The sequence below is a fragment of the Rhincodon typus genome, chromosome 19 (assembly GCF_021869965.1).
Source record: "Rhincodon typus isolate 14 chromosome 19, sRhiTyp1.1, whole genome shotgun sequence".
NCBI lineage: Eukaryota > Metazoa > Chordata > Chondrichthyes > Orectolobiformes > Rhincodontidae > Rhincodon > Rhincodon typus.
The window spans coordinates 40,653,913-40,669,896 of NC_063350.1; positions in this window are offsets into that span (position 1 = coordinate 40,653,913).

Sequence of the window (15,984 nt, forward strand, 5' to 3'; positions counted from 1 at the left end):
CATCCAGCTCTACACCTTGTTATCTCAGATTCTCCAGCATCTGCAGATCCTACTATCTCTAAATCAGTTATCTAACTACTTACTGCTGTTCCATTCAAATTGCGTCATTATTGTATTGTTACTGATAGCTTCTCTGACTGATTGCTCCACATGAGTGAATTTACTTGGGCATCTCAAGAACTTTTTGGGTTAATTCATTTGCCAGCTCTACATATTTTGAGCATTGCTTACATCCATTCTACATTTTACGGTTGTATGTGAAGAGGATTCAACAGGGTTTACATTAAGACCATTTTTTTACACTATGCAGAAAGAAAGTGGTCAACCTTGGCTCAGTGGCAGTACTTACAGTTTGGGGGATCTGAAAATCATAAATTTTATTTCACTCTAGAGACTTGAGCATATGAATCAGGTTAGCATTGAAGGACACAAATAATAAAATCTTGAAGTGTGCAGATGACATCTTTTAGAAGTTTTACAAAAACTAGGTATCTCTGTTGCTTTCATTGTTCTCAGCGGATGGTGAAAAGATCCCATTGATTATTTTAAAGAAGATCACAAGAGTCCCCCCAGTGTCCAGGGCAATATTTATACTTCATTCCATATTGTTAAAATAGATTCTTTCATTGCTGTTTGTGAGAGCTAGATGCATGGAAATTGACTGCTGCAATTCCATGAATTACAATAGTGTTTACACTTTGTACGTACTTCATTGTCTATTGAGGACTCTGGGACCTCTTGAGGGGATAAAACAAGCTACATAAACGCATGTTCTTTATTCTTTCTGTACAGCTGATTCTACTTTGGAAAAATTCCAAGGTTTATGTTAATAAGTTGAGAAATTCTACACTGGTAGAGGTGAGAAACAATTACAGTGAATCAAGGAAATTGCTTTTTTTTTAAAAAAAGGTGTTGCAGTGTTTTACACATGAGAGAAACCTTTACTGAGCAGGCTGCAATGGAGAGATTGATTATTTCAATGTTTTGATTTGACCTGACAGCAATTTGAAAACTAATGCACAATACATAGATTTGCTGTGAAATGCAATGAGAATAGCATATGTTTTATGCAAACTTCCAACAATCTAAAACATAGCGATACATATATTACTCCTTTACTCCAGGCAATGTTACATTAAATGGGAAATAAAATCAATTTCCATATCCCATGGATAACAAATGCTGCCTTCTAAGAAGATATCCCACACGGAAAAAAACATATATATGGAAATCTGATGCAAGTCAAATTTCCCGGGTTTAGTCAGTACTGTGTAGAATTCCAGGTATGTAAAAGTGGAGGTAATTTACAAGTACATGCAATATTCTGGACTTTTCCAATCAATCACATAAATTAGGAGAATTAGGCAAGTGACTAGGGAGGGTGCAGAAATCAACAAATTCACAAATTTGCCAGTGGCATGTCTGATACATGCTCATCATAGCTTTTTCTACCTGAATTCCTATTTTTCCAATTGTGTATGAATATGAGAAAGCTTTGTTAGATAATGAATGCAATGTTTTGAGGTCAATTGGATGCAGTTCTTGATTTTTCTGGTATCCTGCCTGCTTTAATCTTCTTCCTTTCAATATAGGCATCATTTGATTGGAAAGGATCACCTAAAGACTTTCTTTAATTTAGATATTTTTCTAATAAATGAAGATTTCTTTCAAACCAATCTTGTATTAAGATTTCATTTGGAAGTGTGAGGAAGATCAATGCAAGTGTAATGAAAGAATGAATACATTGTCCTTTGATTTACTAACAATGTTTCCAAACTGAGCACAGATAGTTGATGATGACTAAGGGGTTTGGCTGTGATGAAGCCTGTTGTATTTTATATGCCTCAGAGCTATGTAGTAGTTTCTATTTGTGCAACAGGTTTTATTCACAGTACTTTGAAAGGTTTGAACCAAGCGTACATACTAACTTCCAGCAATGCAGACAACTTGTTTCTCTTTTCTCAGAGCCCTAACCAATCAAGAACCATAAGTATACAATCGACAGACATACATAATCAAATGCAAAACAACGGACACAATGAACACTGTCATTACAACTGCCGATCCACATACTGCTAATGGTACTCATGGCCTCTCATTTAATGTTTCTGTCTCTAATTCTTTGAGGTTAATATAGAGATCATCTGCCAATTCAGTCCATTTGCTGTCAGCAGTGGCATTCAGTACATATGTGTTTTGGAAAAGGAAAGCATTACAATCCACATTCTTGAATAGCACCATCAGCACATCATGTCTTCCTGATTTCACTGCATAGCTAACTTTCTGTGAGTGCAAAAGATTAATAAGGACACCCACGTGCATTGCTGTGTGGTAAGAAGATTCTTGCACTTCCTTATTTAAGCATTGCGATTCACCCAATACTACGTCTTTCAGTCTTGTAATCCCTGAATGTGTGGAGCGTGCTGTTGCCTGCATACAGTAGTTTGAGACATGCAGAAAGCTGTGAGGTGATCTTCATTCACTGGCAGAGCTGTTAAGCTGCTCTTCCAGATCAGAAGTAAAGCTCTTCCACATCAAAAGTTACAGAGAGAAAGACAAATGCTGACTCCAATCTTGTAACAAGAGTCATCTTATTAATGCACGTTTTTATTTTGTGTGTATACTGACTGTGCATAAAAAGTGCATTGACATAATGGGTTGAATCTTACATCCGTTTGTCTAAGGTCCAATTTTGTTGAGTTTCACAGCCTCTCTGTGAGGCCTACTGCATTTTCTCGCCGCATCTTACCAAATTGGTTTCACTAACTCTGCCCCATTTGGTGTCCCTCTTGCCCAATTCTGGCCCATACTACCACCTGACGGTCCTGGAAGAACATGCTGATCACCAGATATTTACTGAAAAACCAGCATTCCTGCTGCTTGCACCATCTTTAACAGGCTGTTGTGCACCCGAATGAACACTGGCATTCTGATACTATCCCTGCTCATTGAAGCACAGTTATTTTGAAAATATCAGAGAAGGGGAAAATGGCACCAAAATTCTCCAACAGGTACCTGGAGGTGTTGATGGATGGGACAGTCCATAGGAAGGCCATTCTCTTCCAAAGGGCGAGCAGAGGAGGTCATGTCACCAGATGGTGGCAGCCTGATTTGAGGTCACCATTCAGGTCAGTGCTGTTTCTATGGTCCAGAGTAATGGCCAGCAGTGCCACAAAGTGATCTTTCCCACTGCCAGAGGAGATTCCACACACTCCTGTCTGCTACCTTACCCTTGCTGTATCTCTGCCACCCTCCAAGGCTCATGTCCTGTTACTTTCACTATTGCATGCACCACCATCCTTCATTTACTCTCATTCCTCTATAAAGCCCAGACAGCTCACCCAGTCACTTTCACTTTATTCAATTCCTTCCTGTTCCCCATGATCGGAGGAAACAGCCCACAACAAGGCCGAATGAGCCAGGGTGGAGGGGTGCCTGATCTTACGCTCCTCATCCATTATGAGGAGAGAAACCTTGCCCTTGTAGGACAATACCTGATCCATGACTCACCAACCAACTAAGTATCACCCTTCATTCCAGAGGTAGTCTCACAGTAATCCTCTGTCATTGTCACTCATTGCACCACTTCTTACCATTGGCTGTGACACCTTCGCTATCATGTCTTGCAGGTGCCCAGAATGGCCACAGCCTTGTTGAAGTTAAAGGCTTCTCCTCCAGAACAGGCATCCTCAAACTCTGAGGGACAGAGCCCTGAGGCCTCAGGCGAATTATCAGTAAGGCTGCATCCTGCAAGTTTGGATACGAACACCTTGGAATGATTTTTTTTATATTCATTTACAGGATATGGGCATCACTGGCTAGGTCAGCATTTATTGCCCATCCCTAATTGTCCGGAGGACAGTAAAGAGTTACATTGCTGTGGGTCTGGAGTCACAGGTAAACCTGGTAAAGATGGCAATTTTCTTCCCTAAAGGACATTAGTAAGCCATATGGTATTTTCCAACAATCGGCAATGTTTTCATGGTCATCATTAGATACTTAATTCCAGATTTTTTTGAATTCAAATTCTACCATCTGCTATGGTGGAATTTGAACCAGAATATTACCTGAATCTCTGGATTAATAGTCTAGGATAATACCACTAGGCCATCGCCTCTCCCAATTTGTTAGGCTTCAAATATTTGAGAGCACTAGCTGTGGAGCCCTCATTGTGAAGGCCCTGCAGTTATCTGGGGAGGAATTGCTGTAGGTTGCTGGCACTTGGAAGACTGTCTCAGACTAGGCACCTGCTTTGCCCCAGGCAGGAGAAGACTCTGTGGTGTTGGCAATCTGGGACTTTGTCAGAATGTACAAGGAGGACCAGGAGTAGCAGGCAGATATGTGGAATGCAATGACCCCTGTAGCCTAGAGGCTGCAGGAGTGCTATGGAGAGTCAGCTGCGTCAGGCATGTGATCGGTTGCTTCCATGGATAGACAGGTGGCTGCCATGGAGAGCCAGGTCCAGTATCCTCAGGATCTGCTGGAGTGCCGCACAGACATGCACTCCATTGCTCTAGCCATGAGTCCTCATGTCCAAAGGCATGGTGACAGAGGAAAGAGGAAGATTTAGCTCACTCTAGGTGTTCCTTCCTCACTAGGAGACAGGGAAGTGGGAGGAGGCTTCAAACTGGAGGAGGAACCACACAGAAAGCCTTCAGAAATCTCCTCTCCAGATGCTCTGGCATTGGCCAGACTTGCCTTCTCCTCTGACATCAAGCTGACATCACGTGTCTCTGGCAAGTAGACCATCTGTATGCCTGGGCTATCCAGACACAAATGCCCAGGGGCTGCCCAATCAAACCTCCAAGGCCAAGGGGCTCCATTGCTGAGCAGGTTCCCTCCACCCCTGCTGTAGCACCTAGAACTGCCTTTGAGATGTAGTAGGAGGGAAAGAGAAAGGGTAACTGTTTGAGGGCATATTATTGGCATGGATAACATTGTACTGTATATTGATACTCACATTTCCATAACTGTTAATATTTTTGCAACAGATCTGTTTGTTTGATTTTTGCCCTAGCCCTGAAAGTAACTAAGCCAGCATAATGCCTAACTTTATATCTATACAGAAGATATCATGGATCAATGTCTGTGTTAAGAGCCTGCTCCAGCATGAGGACACAAGAAGTACAAGATGTTTTTAGGGCAACGAGCTTTGCTGGCACTACTGCCCCTCTCGGTCAAATAATTCTTTCCCTGGCCTTCGTGTGCAGAACTGTTAGTGCAAAATGAAGCAGTCATAATGTCTGTGGCAGGGAGATGTACATCTCACAGAGATCAATCCATGAGGGTCACCAGGGATTATGAACCTCACAGGTCTATCTCTGTACACTGCATGGGGTTGTATGTAATGTTCATGCCCTCTAAGGGGCCTCATGTCAGTGGGTCTTGCAGCTCTCTCCCTCACAGGATGAGACATTAATCCGCCCACACCGAGTGTGATTGCTATATTCTTTCCAATTGCGAGGTTTAAATTTCCAGCAGAATAGAAGATGACAGCAAGTTCGGTTTGGGCGGCTCTTCCTCTAAGGTGTCAATGAGGCCCTAGACATCTGGATCCCCTTCCTGACAGCCCTTCCTGTGAACTGTGTATGCTTGGTACCTTAACCAACCCATCTTTCTGAGCTAGCATCTGCTGCCCATTCCCTTCCCCCCGGTCCCTGTCATGAGGTGACATATTCTGTCCCCCACTTTGAAGTTAGGGAGCTCCCGCCCATGGATAGATCCCCTCTTCTGTTACCCCATTCCATACTTTACCGTATCCCCCTCTTACAAGTACAGTACCCAGCCCCCTTCTCCCAGCCTGCAGCCCCAAAACACCACAAATAAGTTATATTACTAAGGGTCTTTGCCACAGCAGGATCTCCTCCTGTCTCATTCACCACCAACACCAACCCCTTCCCCTTCATTTCATTGTAAGGCCCTGATGAACTGACTGTGGCCTATCATGACCAGCAACCTAACTATACAGTCCCAGAAGAGGAGAGACCTGACCCCAGGGGGTTGATGCCTATAATTTTTATAAACCATGTTAACCCTAACCCAAGACTTTCTGCTGGGGAGCAACATGACTTATCGTCACTTAGTCCTCAGACTGCAGAGGCACAAACCCCATGACCAAGAGCACCCTGGCCTAATTGTGGCCACTCGCCTGGACTGGTATGGGAGGTTGCCCTTGAGTTACTGAGCCTGGGCCCCTGACTGATGATACCCCCGAGGCCTAGGTGGGGATTACTCTGCCAAACTATGGGATAAGGCTGCCTGCTTGCTGTAAATGCTGTGTGTTTGCCTCATAAGCTGCTGGCACACAGTGCAGTATGAGGTTGACGTAACACACTGCCAGACAGCATGATGTCTGACCCCCTTCACAGAGGACTGCTGACAAGCAAAACCTGCTGCCTGGCTGTGTGACTGTGTGAAAAGGCAAAGCAGGGATGATATGAGCATTCAGGTAAGGTCAGAGTGAGTGAAATATAGAAACACAGAAGATAGGAGTAGGACAAAGCCATTCGGCCCTTTGAGCCTGTTCCACCTTTCATCATGATCATGGCTGATCATCCAACTCAATAGTCTAATCCTGCTTTCTCCCCATAACCTTTGACCCCATTCGCCCCAAGTGTGATATCTCGCCTCCTCTTGAATGCATTCAATGTTTTGGCATCAACTACTTCCTGTGGTAAAGAATTCCACAGGCTCACCAGTCTCTGGGTGAAGAAATGCCTCGAGGTTGCAGACATGCTCGCTGAGCCGGTGTGTTTGGTTGCAGACGTTTCGTCACCCTGCAAGGTAACACCGTCAGGGCGCCTCCGGTGAAGCATTGGTGTTCTGTCCCACTTGTTATTTATAAGCCTCAGTTTGCTGGGGTGGTTGATGTTACTTCCAGTTCTGTTTTTCAGTGGTTTGTATATCGGGTCCAGTTCAATGTGTTTGTTGATGGAGTTCCGGTTGGAATGCTGGGCCTCCAGGAATTCCCTGGAACGTCTCTGTTTGACTTGTGCTATTATGGATGTGTTGTCCTGTCACGTTTGTGTCCTTCTTTGTCTATACGTGTTGAGACCAGTGAGAATTGGCCATGTTTCTTGCTGGGTAGTTGGTGTCCATGTATCCCTATTGTCAGTTTTCTTCCAGTTTGATCTATGTAATGTTTCTCACAGTCCTTGCATGGTATTTTGTATATTACATTAGTTTTATTGGCTCTGGGTACAGCGTCCTTTATGTTTGTCAGTAGCTGTCGCGGGGTGGATGTTGGTTTGTGGGATACCCTGATACCTACGGGTCAGAGTGGTCTTGTGGTCATCTCTGATATATCCCTGATGTAGGGTAGGGTCACTAGTGTGTCTGGCTGTGTTGTGTCTTCTTGTTTTGGTTTGTCGTGGAGGTAACGGCAGATAGTGTTTTTTGAGTATCCATTCATTTTAAAAACTCTATATATGTGCTCCTGTTCTGCTTTGCGCAATTTCAACCAGCCACCAACAGACACGACCAATTCTCACTGGTCTCAATCGATAAGAACAAAGAGGGACATGAATTTGATGGGACAACACATCCATAATAGCACAAACTAAACAGAGACTTGCCAGGGAATTCCTGGAGGTCTGGCATTCCAACCAGAACTCCATCAACAAACACATTGAACTGGACTCGATGTACAAACCACTGAAAAACAGAACTGGAAGTGATGCCAACCACCCCAGCAAACTGAGGCATATAAATAACAGGTGGGACAGAAAACCAACGCTTCACCGGAGGTGCACTGACAATGTTACCCAGCTGGGTAACGAAACGTCTGCAATCAAACACATTGGCTCAGTGAACCAGTCTACAACCTCATCTGCAACCTGAGCTACAAATCTTCTCAAAAACTTTAAGAAATGTCTCCTCATCTCCATCCTAAATGGTCAACACGGAATCCTCAGACAATGACCCTGTGCTCTGGACACATTCACTATCGGACACATCCTCCCTGCATCTACCCTGTCTAGCCCTGTTAGAATTTTATAAATCTCTGAGATTCCCACCTCATTCATCTGAACTCCAGTGAAAACAATCCTAACCTAGTCAATCTCTCCGTACACGTCAGTCCCACCATCCTGGAATCAGCCTGGTAAACCTTCGCTGGACTCCTTTGAGAGCAAGAACATCCTCCCTCAGAAAAGGAGACCAAAACTGCACACAATATTCTAGGTGTGGCCTCACCAAGGCCCTGTACAACTGCAACAAAAATCCCTGCTCCTGTACTCAAAGCCTCTCGCAATGAAGGCCAACATACCATTTGCCTTCTTTACCGCCTGCTTCACCTGCATGCTTACCTTCAGCAACTGGTGCACAAGGACACCCAGGTCCCACTGCACACTCCCCTCTCCCAATTTACAGCTACTCAGGTAGTAATCTGCCTTCTTGTTTTTGCTTCCAAAGTGAATAACCTCACATTTATCCAAATTATACTGCAGCTGCCATTGATTTGCTCACGCACCCAACCTGTCCAGATCATGCTGAAGGATCTCTGCATCCTCATCACAGTTCACCCTCCCACCCAACTTGGTGTCATCTGCAAACTTTGAGATGTTTCATTTTGTTATGTCATCCAGATCATTGATATTTTATTGTGCATAGCTGTGGTCCAAACACTGATCCCTGTGGCATCCCACAGTTACTGCCTGTTGATTTGAAAAGGACCCACTAATTCCTACTCTTTATTTCCTCTCTACCAATCAGTTTTCTATCCATCTCAATACACTTCCCCCAATCCCATGCGTTTTAATCATGCACAATAAGCTCTTATGAGGGACTTTGTCAAATGCTTTCTGAAAGTCCAAATATACCACATCTACTGGCTTTCCCTTGTCAACTCTACTCATTACTAGTAGGTGCTAAGAGAGCAATGGAGCAGGTATGAGATGCAGCCTGGTCCAGTCTCTGAGCTGAATGCCTGTTCCTCTGCGCAAAGTGTCCTTTCAGCAGTTTTTCAATGTTAGCTGCAGTGCGGCGTGTGACAAGGTCTGTACTTCCTAATTGTCCTGTAAGAAGATTGGAAGGCAGGCGTCAGGATTCTGAAGGTTAGAGGATACCAGTGTCTGTGGATGAGGAGTGTATAAGGCTGATGCTGTAAATCATACCCTGAGACGCTTTGTAATGAACAACAGGGAAGTTATTCACAACCAGTGGTGAGCTGAAGCTGCCAGGTACACGCTCTGACTTCCATTGCAAGAAACGTTGGCACTTAGTTTGCTCGCAGTAGGTGGTACATATTAATGAGGTGGCATCTGCAGTTAATAAGGTCGTGAACAAGCAATTATCCCCTTTAATAGGCAATTCGTTGCTGCCTACCAAGAATGTTGCCTCCTTATGACCATAAGAAATAGGAACAGCAGTAGGCCATTCGGCCTCTTGTGTCTACTCGGCCATTCAATAGGATCATGGCTGATCCAACATTGCTCACATCCACATTCCTGTGTTTTTACCCTGTAACTCTTGATTCCCCTACTAATCAAAAATCTATTTATCTCAGCCATAAATCTCAACAAGGACTCTGCCCCCACTGCTGTCGCTAATAAGAAGTTCCAAAGATTCTCAACCCTCTAAGAGAAGAATTCCTCCTCTTTACAGTCTTAAATTGGCACCTCTTTATTCTAAGACAATGCCCTCTGGTCTTAGGCTCTTCCATGAGGGGAAACATCCTTTCAACATTTATCCTGTCAAGCCTCTCAAGAGTCCAATGTTTCAATGAGATCACCTCTCATTCTTCTAAACTCCAGTGAGTAAAGTCCCAGCCTGTCTGACCTTTGCTCTTAAGACAATGCCTTCATACCAGGGATCAACCTGGTGAACCTCCTCTGAACTGCCTCTAATGAAATAATATCTTCCCTTAAATGAGTAGACTAAAACTGCTCACAACTTACGTCATTCAGGCCCCTACAGGTTTCCACCATACAGTAGTCATGTGCTACACTCTCCAAAACTCTCTTCATGCTTTATTTGGCCAGGGCACATCATCCATTTTGAATTTGTTCACTTTTCCCACGTTCTATAATTGGGGAAGTAGTTTTGAGATGTTATTAGTTTAAAAGGTACAGAAAGTGACAGACATATAGCCAACATGCAAACTGTCCCTTATTTCAATAACTGAAGCTTGCTCTCTGAAATATTTGCTGTGTGAAAACCTTTTAATATTTCAGCACAGTGACAGTTCAGATGTAAATTGTATCCTGAATGTGTGCCATGCTGCTGTGTAGCCATTATATTAAATATTTAAAGGTCTGTAAGGTCGCAAGAAATCTTTAAAGGATGAGCAGTAAAAGAGTTACAGGTTACAATTTGTGGCATATATATTCAGGGCAGATACTGGTTAGTAGCTGGGTAGCATTTCCTTGGTACCTTTTCCTCGGTACCTTTTCCTCAGGTTTGTCTTGTTTGATATTTATAGGTAGGTGCACTTTGGGTGACAGTGCAATCACCCAGCAGCTATCTCCTAGTAGACATTTTAAAGAACTTTTATGTGGAAGGACACACTTGGGTGCCAAATACTGTACACTTTTTGTATCTTGTACTGTCCCTCTAGACGCATCTGTATTTCAAGGGTACCACCCATAGTATCATCTATAAATGTTTCTTAATTCTTTTAGAAATTTTCATTGATATGAAATGCTTGATCCTCTACCATCACAATTTCAGGAAGTAAGGAGGTTATTTTAGTGAAAGGGCAAAAGCAGGCTATAAGTGGGCACTGATCTAATAAAACCTATATCTGATATACTTTACCATGATTTAAATCGAACTGAAATCAAAGTCAAACAGAATCGTGACAACAGTACATCCCTACCCAACAAGCGCAATGCATTTTACCCTCTCTTTGAACAGAAGGTCAATGAAAAGATGTCACCTATCCCAACAGCCTCAGATGCACCTGTACCTATGCTTATTGCCACAGATGTTAGATTGGCCTCCTTGAGTGTGAACTCATGGAGAGTGACTGGTCAAGATGAAATCCCCAGCCATGCACTCAGATCCTTTGCGGACCAGCTGGTGGAAATATTCGCTGACATCTTTAACCTTTTCTTATTACGATCTGAAGTCCCCACCTGCTTCAGGAAGACCATTATCATCCTGGTGCCAAAAAAAAATCATGCAGCATGCCTCAATGATTACCACCTGATGGCTCTGACCTCCATAACTATGAAGTGCTTCGAGAGATTAGTCATGGTTCACATCAACTCCAGCCTTCCAGATTGCATTGATCCTTTGCAATTCACCTACCGGGCAACAGGTCCACAGAAGACACCATCTCCCTGGCCCGACACTCATTCCTGGAACATTTGGATAACAAGGATCCCTACATCAGGATCCTACTTATTAACTACAGTTCAAGCTTCAATACCATAATTCTAAACAAATGCATCTCTAACCTACGAGACCTAGGTCTCAGCTCTCCCTTCTGTAACTGGATCCTTGACTTCCTGACAATAGACCACAATTAGTAAGAATAGACAACAACACTTCCTCCACCATAATCCTCAACACTGGTGTCCCACAAGGCTGCGTACTCAGCCCCCTCCTTAAACACAAGTGAGTGTTTGGTAAAATTCCACCCCAACTCCATTTACAAGTTTGCTGATGACACTACCATCGCAGGTCAGATCTCAAACAATAACAAGATAGAATACAGCAAAGAGATTGAGTGCTTAATGGCATGGTGTAAAGACAACAATCTCAACATCAGCAAAATGAAGGAGCTGGTCATTGACTTCAGGAAGTAAAGTGGAGGGCATGCCTCTGTCTGCATCAATGGTGCAGAAGTGGAAATGTTTGACAGTGTCAAGTTCCTGGGAGTAATGCTCACCAACAATCTGTCCTGGTCCACCCACATTTATGTGACGGTCAAGAAAGCACAACACTGTCTCTACTTCCTCAGGGGGCTAAGGAAATTCGAAATGTCCACAATGACTGTTATCAATCTTTATAGATGCACCATAGAAACCATCCTATCTGGATATATCACAGGTTGGTATGGAACCTGCTCTTCCCAAGTCTGCAAGAAACTACGGAGTTGTGAACACAGCATAGTCCATCACACAAACAAGCCTTCCATTCTTCTATACTTCCCGCTGCCTCAAGAAAGCAACCAACATAATCAAAGACCCTCCCATCCCAGTTATACTCTTTTCACCCTCTTCCATCAGGCAGAAGATATAAAAGTTTGAATACATGTATGAATAGATTCAAGAACAGCTTCTTCCCGCTGTTATCAGACTTTTGAACAGGCCTCTCAAATATTAATTCTGGTTCTCTCTCTGCACCTTCTCGGTAGCTGTAACACTGTATTTTGCACTCTGTGCTGCTACCCTGATGCAATTTGTATGGTACGATCTGCATGTATAGTACGCAAAACAACACTTTTTATTGTATCTTGGTACACGTGACAACAATAAATCAATCAATAAATATATCTGCAGGCACCAAAACAAGCACCTGCAAGTTTAGCACTCAAGCATGGATTAGGCCTAAATACTATGGTACTGAATATGTTAGCTCCACAGACCCCTCTCTACTGAAAATGTGAAGTGTGTTGGTTAGTGCATAATGGGATGTTTCAGTGAGGCTCAGGAGCCAAGAGAGAGGATGCACAAATTCCTGAACGTAGCACTGGAGGATATAAAGAGACCAAGGGGTAATGTGCAGAGCCTGAAAGATCGCAGAAGAGGAGCGACTTCTGTATTTCTCTCCTACACTGTTGCTGCTATACTTCTTGGGCATTCTCTGCTCTCACTATTCCACCAGACCAAAGCAAGCCCTGAGGAATATTCCCATCACCAAGCATTACTACTCTCCTGGTGACTCTTCGAATGTGTCCAATAAGATGAAGAACCACAAGTCACACTCCCCTTGGGTGAATTCTTCAGAAAAAATTGACAAAATCACTGAAAGAGCATTAGTGAAATCCTGATCATCTTCAATGTTACTCAGTTAGCTGAAAATTCATCTTCAAATGTGGTATCAACTGCACTTGGAGTAATTGAACAATGAAGGTTAAGCTAAGCAAAGCTTTAAATTGTGCCAGAAATTGGTAGCAACATCTTGCTTATTCCTGTTCAGCTAGTTAGTGTCTGATAGGGCAGTGATATAATGTGAATCAGCATGCGGTTTTTTTGAGTCGATATGACTGTCCAAAGAGAACTTTCTCCTCACAGGACACTGGCTGTAGTCAGCAAGCTCAGAGTCAGTCCTTAACTGAGGAGAATCTAATCTCCTGGTAATATTTCTTTATTTCTTTTTCTTTTTCTTAATACCCCTACACTACTGCCATACAGCAGTTGTGTTTACTTGCCCCAGCACCTGTGTCGTGTGTCTGTGTGAGTGCAGGACACAGTGAGAAACACCAGTTTGTGTAGACAACTTTATTAATATTCCACCAGGAAAAACACCCATGTGGCCAAGGAACCTGTGACCAGCAGATTCCTGGTAGGGTCAATGCTTATGTGAAAGAAAAAGTGAGGGCGAGGGTAAATCAAAATAGAATTGGAAGGGGAAATATAGCGCTTCACCCCTCATGGTGTCCACCTGTGTGTAAAAGCATCGAGAGTGTTGGTAGACACTTCATGCTCCTTCTCCAAGGACATTAGCTTGAACATAACTGCAGAAGAGGGGTAGGCAATCAGCAGAAATAACCTCCTGCATGGCCTGCTGCCAGAACCTGTTAATAGCCTGCCTGGCCAGGCCCAGGAGCAGACCCACAAGGAGATCCTTTAACCCGCCTGCTCCCCTCCCCACTGGGTGCCCAAAGATCAGGAGCATGGGACTGAAGTGCAACCAAAAACAAAGGAAGAGGTCTTTGAGATAACTAAACAGGGAGTAGAAATACCCACAACCAACACAGATATAGTCCACGGACTCCACGCCACCACAAAACAGACAGTTGGGCTGGGAGTCCGTGAACCACTGCAATCTGCGGTTGCACAGGACTGCTGCATGAAACACCCTCCACCCCAGACCCTCGAGGGAAAGAGGGAGGACTCCTACATAGAGAGCCCTCCACTGGGGATCTGAACCTCCTGGCAGTAAATGGGCATTCCAAGGCGTGCCTGGGCAATGGATAAAGGAGACGAGGTGGATGGTGTGCAGCAGCAGTCAGTACAGAGCCTGCTGTTTTGCCCCTCTAAAATTCATACCTCTTATGTTGTGGAAGAGGCTCATGTTGTGGGCACAGGTTCCCGAGGGAGGTATGGGATCCTGATGCCAATGTGGATTTCTGCCTGAGCAGGGGTACATGCAGACGGGATTCCACCGCACACCTGAGCATCCTCGAACTGGTGTACAACGTCGGGTCTGAGCACTGTTGTTTTAAGGTGCTGGAAGCATGTGGATGCTTTAGTGAGCATGAGTGAACAATTTAACTGACAGTCATTAAGATGGTTGTTCCGAGCTGCTGCTTTAAATCTGTTACAAAATGGCGTCTTCAACTAAATACAAGCTGAAATGACATTGCAGCTAAAGACCACATCTCAACCATCTTTCAGATTCATTAGCACTAAGTCATCTGTAGGAAATTGCCTTCTAATAAGAAAATTATGAGTATTTACTATTTTGTACAGTCATGGAGATGTTACAGGTGGGAAAGAGACCCTTCAGTCTAACTTGTCCATGCTGACCAAATATCCTAAATTAATCTCGTTCCATTTGCCAGCATTGGGCTCATATCCCTCGAAACACTTCCTATTCATATACCCATCCAGATGCTTTTTAAATGTTGTAATTTTTCCAGCTTCCACCATGTCCTCTGGCAACTCATTCCATATACGGATCACCCTCTGCACGAAAAGTTGTCCCTTGGGTCCCTTTTAAATCTTTCCCCTCTCACCTTAAACCTAGCCTGCCTAGTTTTGGACTCCCCCATCTTTGGGAAGGACTTTGTTTATTTACTCTATCTATGCCCCTCAGGATTTTATAAACCTCTACTCGGTCACCCCTCAGCCTCTGATGCTCCAGGGAATATAGCCCCAGCCTATTCAGCCTCTCCCTATAGCTCCAAACCCTCCAAACTTGACAACATCCTTGTAAATCTTTTCTGAACCCTTTCAAGTTTCACAACATCCTTACTATAGCAGGGGAATCTGCATTGCATGCAGTATTCCAAAAATGGTCTAACCAATATTCAGTACAGCAGCAACATGACCTCCCAACTCCTATATGCAATGCACTGACCAATAGAAGCAAGCATACCAAATGCCTTTTTCTATCTACCTGTGGCTCCACTTTCAAGGAAGTATGAACCTGCACTCCAAGGTCTATTTGTTTTGCAACACTCTCCAGGACCTTCCATGAAGTGTACAAGTCCTGCCCTGATTTGCCTTTCCAAAATGCAACACCCTACATTTATCTAAATTAAACTTTATTTGCCACTCCTTGGCCCATTAACCCATCTGATCAAGATCCTGTTGTACTCTGAAATAACCTTCTTAACTGTCCACTACACCTGCAATTTTGGTGTCATCTGCTAACTCACTAACCATACGTCCTATGTTCACATCCAAATCATTTGTATAAATGACAAAAAGCAGTGGACCCACCACCAATCCTTGTGGCTGCGCTGGTCACAGGCCTGCAGTCTGAACTGCAAACCTCCATCACCACCCTCTGACTCCTACCTTTGAGCCAGTTCTGTATCCAAATGGCTAATTCTCTCTCTATTCCATGTGATCTAACCTTACGAATCAGTCTGCCATGAGGAACCTTGTCGAACGCCTTACCGAAGTCCACATAGGTCACGTCCACTGATCTGCCCTCAGCAATCCTCTTTGTTACTTCTTCAAAACACTCAATTAATTTAGTGAGATATGATTTCCCATGCATAAATCCATGTTGACTATCCCTATTCAGTCCTTGCCCTTCCAAATACGTTTAAATTCTGTCATTCAGGATTCCCTCCAACAACTTACCCACCACCGATGTCAGGCTCACCGGCCTATCGTTCACTGGCTTTTCCTTACCAAGTTT